This window comes from Pantherophis guttatus, chromosome 10, assembly GCF_059756535.1.
Source record: "Pantherophis guttatus breed Tessera chromosome 10, ASM5975653v1, whole genome shotgun sequence".
Taxonomy (NCBI): domain Eukaryota; kingdom Metazoa; phylum Chordata; class Lepidosauria; order Squamata; family Colubridae; genus Pantherophis; species Pantherophis guttatus.
Genome location: NC_142072.1, coordinates 7752514 through 7757790, shown reverse-complemented (window position 1 = coordinate 7757790; position 5277 = coordinate 7752514). Strand labels below are relative to the sequence as shown.

General features: G+C 42.6%; 1 long non-coding RNA gene across 1 annotated transcript; it reads left to right on the top strand.

Moving 5' to 3' along the window:
* On the top strand, positions 1-4520 carry LOC117669361 (uncharacterized). Its single transcript, XR_015729433.1, has 3 exons — positions 1-425; positions 3062-3124; positions 4201-4520. It is a non-coding gene; the product is annotated as an uncharacterized LOC117669361 (long non-coding RNA).
* Positions 4521-5277: the final 757 nt, after the last annotated feature.

The following is a 5277-nucleotide window of genomic DNA, read 5'->3' as shown; positions in this document are numbered from 1 at the left end:
TTATTCAGGGTTTTTTTTTGCACATGCGGATGGAACCGACTGATGTTACGTCAGTTGGGAAATTTGTCTCATTTTCCAGTAGGTCTGAGGGATGTATGTTACTGTTAAATTGTGATAAGTTCTATTGACCTGTTTGCTGGACATGATCTCACCCACGTGTTGACTTTCTTGGAACACAGATCATTGGTTGATCCCAACCAGGGGAGGGATTCTGTGGTCCTTAAAAGTTGCTCCTCTCTTCACTTGCCTACAAAGCAATCTTGGTTTATCCCAGAGAGAGAACGAAGAAGACAGGTTTTTATATTTTTACAAAAATCTAAGAACACAGCCTTACTCAAGGAAGAAAGATGAAACTTCAAGTTATCTGCGTGCTCTTCATTTTACTTAGTGCTGCTACCAGAAACCTCTGTGCGTTCACCATTCAGGTAAGAACAAAATTATTAATATTATGCAAAAAATGTGTGCTTTCCAATTTCTTGAACATTTTCTTTCTCCACTGAAGTAGCTGCTGTTTTGCCCCCTTCACTGTTGCTTTAGTTTTAATATCTTCTCATCATTTTCTCTGTCTTTCCATCCTTCTGTAAACTTGCTGGCAGTTCTTGCTTCCTGGTCTGAGAAAGCCCAATGGAAAGAAATGTCTCAGGAGAACTTCCCCTAGTATTTATAAGAAGCCAGGAAGGATGAAGGCTGCTGGAGAGAAGATTGTTGTTATGAAAGTCAGGATGATCATACCTCTCAGCTGTCTCATAATTAATGGACTTTTAATCATTATAAGCTTTTCAAAAGCAGGATAGCGAAGAGTGGTAGATGAAAATACAGCTGGTCCTAGTGACTGCTAAAGGAGTTTTGGAGTTGGAGTATTGGGCCAGAACTGAAGAATTGTTGATTTTTATGACATTACTTGATTGTGGAGCTCACTAGATGATTTGAGGGGCCATTTCGGCGGGAAGATACCATCTTTCACATGTGACCCTCTTAAGTTCTCAGACAAAAGATAGGCGACATACAAATACCTCAAATTACACAAAGAGACAACTTGATGGAGGACACTTGATGAGTTTGGGTTGTAGAGGTGACAGCAAAATAGTTGGAACCAGATTCCTGAAGAAAACTCAAGATAGAGCTACACTGGGTTGTTATAATGTACCAGATACACTGAAAAATTCGGGAGAGTTGAAAGTTAAAAGGATAAAAGTTTTCTCCTGTTTTGTAAGTGGCCAAAGAAGTGGCAAGGGAGAATGGAAAGATTCAACCTACTTAATTGTTGTAAAGGTAAAGGTTTCCCTCCCACATATGTGCTAGTCGATCCTGAGTCTACGGGGCGATGCTCCTCTCTGTTTCAAAGCCGAAGAGCCAGCGCTGTCCGAAGACATCTCCATGGTCATGTGGCTGGCATGACTAAATGCTAAAGGCGCACGGAACACTGTTCCCTTCCCACCAAAGGTGGTCCCTATTTTTCTACTTGCATTTTTTGCGTGCTTTCGAACTGCTAGGTTGGCAGAAGCTGGGACAAGTAACGGGAGCTCACTCTGTTATGCGGCGCTAGGGATAGGAACCACTGAACTGCCGACCTTTCGATCGACAAGCTCAGCATCTTAGCCACTGAGCCATCGCATCCCATGCTTAATTGTTGTAGTGAACCCCAAATACATTGTTAACTCTGAATTAATGAAAAAAAAAGAGAAGAAAGGGAGCAGGGCTATCCAGTTTTCTATTGTTGCTTCTGCTCACCATGCCAGCCTATCTAGACAAAGGCAGTTGTCTTAATAGAGATTCCTCTATGGGCAAGCAAATGTCTTGCAGGGTGTCACTTTGTGGTAGGGTGTCACTTTGTGGACTCCATTCTGTCTTTCCTCTACAATAGCAACTGAAGGTAGAGAAATATCCAGAGAGATAAGATTGCAAGGGGAGGCTAGCTGTGATATTTATTCCCATAAACTGCTCCATTTTCTTATGCTAGACCTTAGCTAGTCAGCTCCTCCTCCCTACTCATGAGAGGAGGAAAGCACCAACAGCATAGGGATTAAATTTGGGAGTGAGATTATCATGTTCGCCTCCAACAGTCCTAATCTTGGCATCGGCCTTGTGCTCACTTCTCATACGTTGCCAACATGGTTAGAACGACAAACAAATTACTGAAATGGCTGATATACCAACTATGTCTGGTGACATGGAAGGCCTCCATTTTATTTTAGATCAAAGCTGGGCAGTCTGCAGTTTAATTTCAAAATCTTTCAGATTGCTTGTCTGTGATATACCCATTTCTCAGGAGATCAAGAAAAGATCCTTCCTTCCTTCCTTCCTTCCTTCCTTCCTTCCTTCCTTCCTTCCTTCCTTCCTCCCTCCCTCCCTCCCTCCCTCCTTCCTTCCTTCCTTCCTTCCTTCCTTCCTTCCTTCCTTCCTCACCCTGTCCCATTGCTAATTCAAATTCTTCTAGGGGAATGTGACCCTTGAGGGAATTATATACCCCTGTTTCAGTGGTGGGATTCAAATTTTTTTACTACCGTTTCTTTGGGCGTGGCTTGGTGGGCATGGCAGGGGAAGGATACTGTAAAATCTCCATTCCCTCCCCACTCCAGGGGAAGATTGCTGCAAAATCCCCATTTCCTCCCAATCAGCTGGGACTCGGGAAGCAGAGAATAGATGGGGGCGGTGCCAGACAGAGGTGGTATTTACCGGTTCTCCGAATGACTCAAAATTTCCACTACCAGTTCTCCAGAACTGGTCAGAACCTGCTGAAACCCACCTCTGCCCTGTTTGCTAATTTTAAAGATTTTGGCACCTCTTGTCTAGAAAGCTGAATTGACATACCTTGCTTAATCTTCAACTCAAAAAGCTTGACAAAATCACATGACAGACAATGTCTAAACAGACCGATCTTAAGTTCATAAGCCTACGATAGTGGCTGGTTCTCCCACAGGAAGCTGAACCACAAGCAAGCCAACTTCAGTTTAACTGAGTCGACGATATTCTGTGAACATAAGCTATTTTTAAAATATTTTTTTCCTCTTTGAAAATAGAAGACTTGAAAGAAGTATTTTTTGTTTCCTCTTTGTTGCAGAGAGATATCCAGAAAGACTCGGCCAGTTTGGATACCTACAAAACAGAAACCATGGGACTGCAGGTGAGACCAGAGTCTGAGTAATGCTTGTAATATTCAATAGAATAGAATAACAGAGTTGGAAGGATCCTTGGAGGTCTTCTAGTCCAACCCCTTGCTCAAGCAGGAAACCCTACACCCTACAGACAAATGGTTGTTCAATCTCTTCTTAAAAACCTCCAGTGTTGGAGCATTCACAGGTATTGGAGGAAGTTTTTCCACTGGTTAATAGTTCTATCAGGAAATTTCTTCTTAGTTCTAGGTTGATTTCCTCCTTGATTAGTTTCCACCCATTGCTTCTTGTCCTGCCTTCAGGTGCTTTGGACAATAGCTAGACTCCCTCTTCTTTGTGGCAGCCCCTGAGATATTGGAACACTGCTATCATGTCTCCCCTAGTCCTTCTTTTCATTAAACTAGACATACCCAACTGTCCTTCCTATGTTTTAGCCTCCAGTCCACTAATCATCTTTGTTGCCCTTCTCGGCACTCTTTCTAGAATCTCCACATCTTTTTTACATCGTGATGGTGTTAAATTTTACATCGTGTTGATGTTGTGATTATAGAATGGCTAAAAAAATTTGCAGAGGCAACTCTTAAACATTGATCAATAACTCTTAACTCCGAGAAGGACAGGGAGTCAAAACAAGTGGATATAATTGATTATTGCATGAAACTGGTTGGCAAAAGCTTTTTGACTGGCAAACCAAGGAAGAATTATTTAAAATGGTGAATTTAAGGCTGGAAAGTGGGCAAGGAAGCTCACAGGTTTTCCCTGAAGGATATGGTCTCTTTCAAAGTACCGTTTCCCAGCAACTAGTGTTTAAAGCTTGGCAGTTAGGAGACACTCCTTAGGATTAGAAGCCATTGGTGGTCTGATCTTCTACTCAAGCCTGTATCAAGCCTTGATTAGACATGTTCAAATCAGGTGTCATGAAAAGTTACATAAGAACAAAAGGGATCCATTGGCAGCCATTGCCACAACAACTGGTAGCTAATTCCATGTTCTAGGTATGTTGCATTCTGGTCTCGCTGTGAATCCTCCTTCTGAAATCCAAACTTGTGCATATACAGAGAGTAAATTCTTTTTATTTCCCCTGCAGGCATTGCTAGGAAGACCCAAACGCCACGTCAGTCACATTGCTTTATGCAGATATTGCTGGGATTGTTGTGGAAACAAGGGGTTTGGTTACTGCTGTCGGACATGAAGAGGACGAAGTCCAGGAGGGACAACAACTCTGCTATGGAGATGACTCTCTCCCTTGTAAAAAATGACCACCTCCAAAAAAAAAAACCCCACCTCCTCTGGTCTCTGGGTCTCCTGACACATTCTCCTTATTTATTAGTTTGACAATATTTGGTGTTTTTGTTTTGCTTGATGTTCTTGTCAGTTCTTGAGAATTAAACGTATTTTTATCTCCTATGTGGTATTATGGGTTTGTGATTCTCTCTACCTCTGGATCATATATTCCTGCCTAAGATCTGGCCTTCCCAAATATGGCAAACCACAAATCACCTGATTAGCCTGATCTTAAGGATTGTAATCAGGGGTGGGATCCTACCGGTTTAACGACCAGTACGCTGAGTGCGCGCTTCACATGCGCAGTTCAGAGAAAACTCACCTTCCACATTGCTGCCGGCGAGGAAAACAGCTGAGGCATGGCAATCCACTCTGCCGTGCCAATCAGCTGGGCTTCAGAAACAGAAATGTAGGTGAGTTATAACGCAGGAGCGGGCGGGCGGGCCCACTTCAAAGTCGGAGCAAACTGGTTCGCTCACGGCTGATAATCAGAGCTAATGGTTCGCACGAACCAGTCTGAACTGGTAGAATCCCACCACTGGTTGTAATTACTCAATAGAAATATATAACCATATAATTTTGAATCAAGTAGATGGAATCTACTCAGCCAACAAGAATATAGGCCCTCTTCCTTATCCATTCCTTTTTGTCCTGCATCTCTGCTTTAAACATCTGCATGGAAAGCAAATGTGGTGCAGATTTTATGTGTAGTGTAGAGTCAATTAGCTCTTCAAGACACAGGAACTCTGTGAGGTGATGATGATCACCTAAGATCGGTGATCTTTAAAACTGGAATGATTATGTAATCATCCATCAAAATCCCCAGAGGATTTTCCCCACCATCTCCAAATCTAGACTGATAAAGCATCGGGAACGCGTG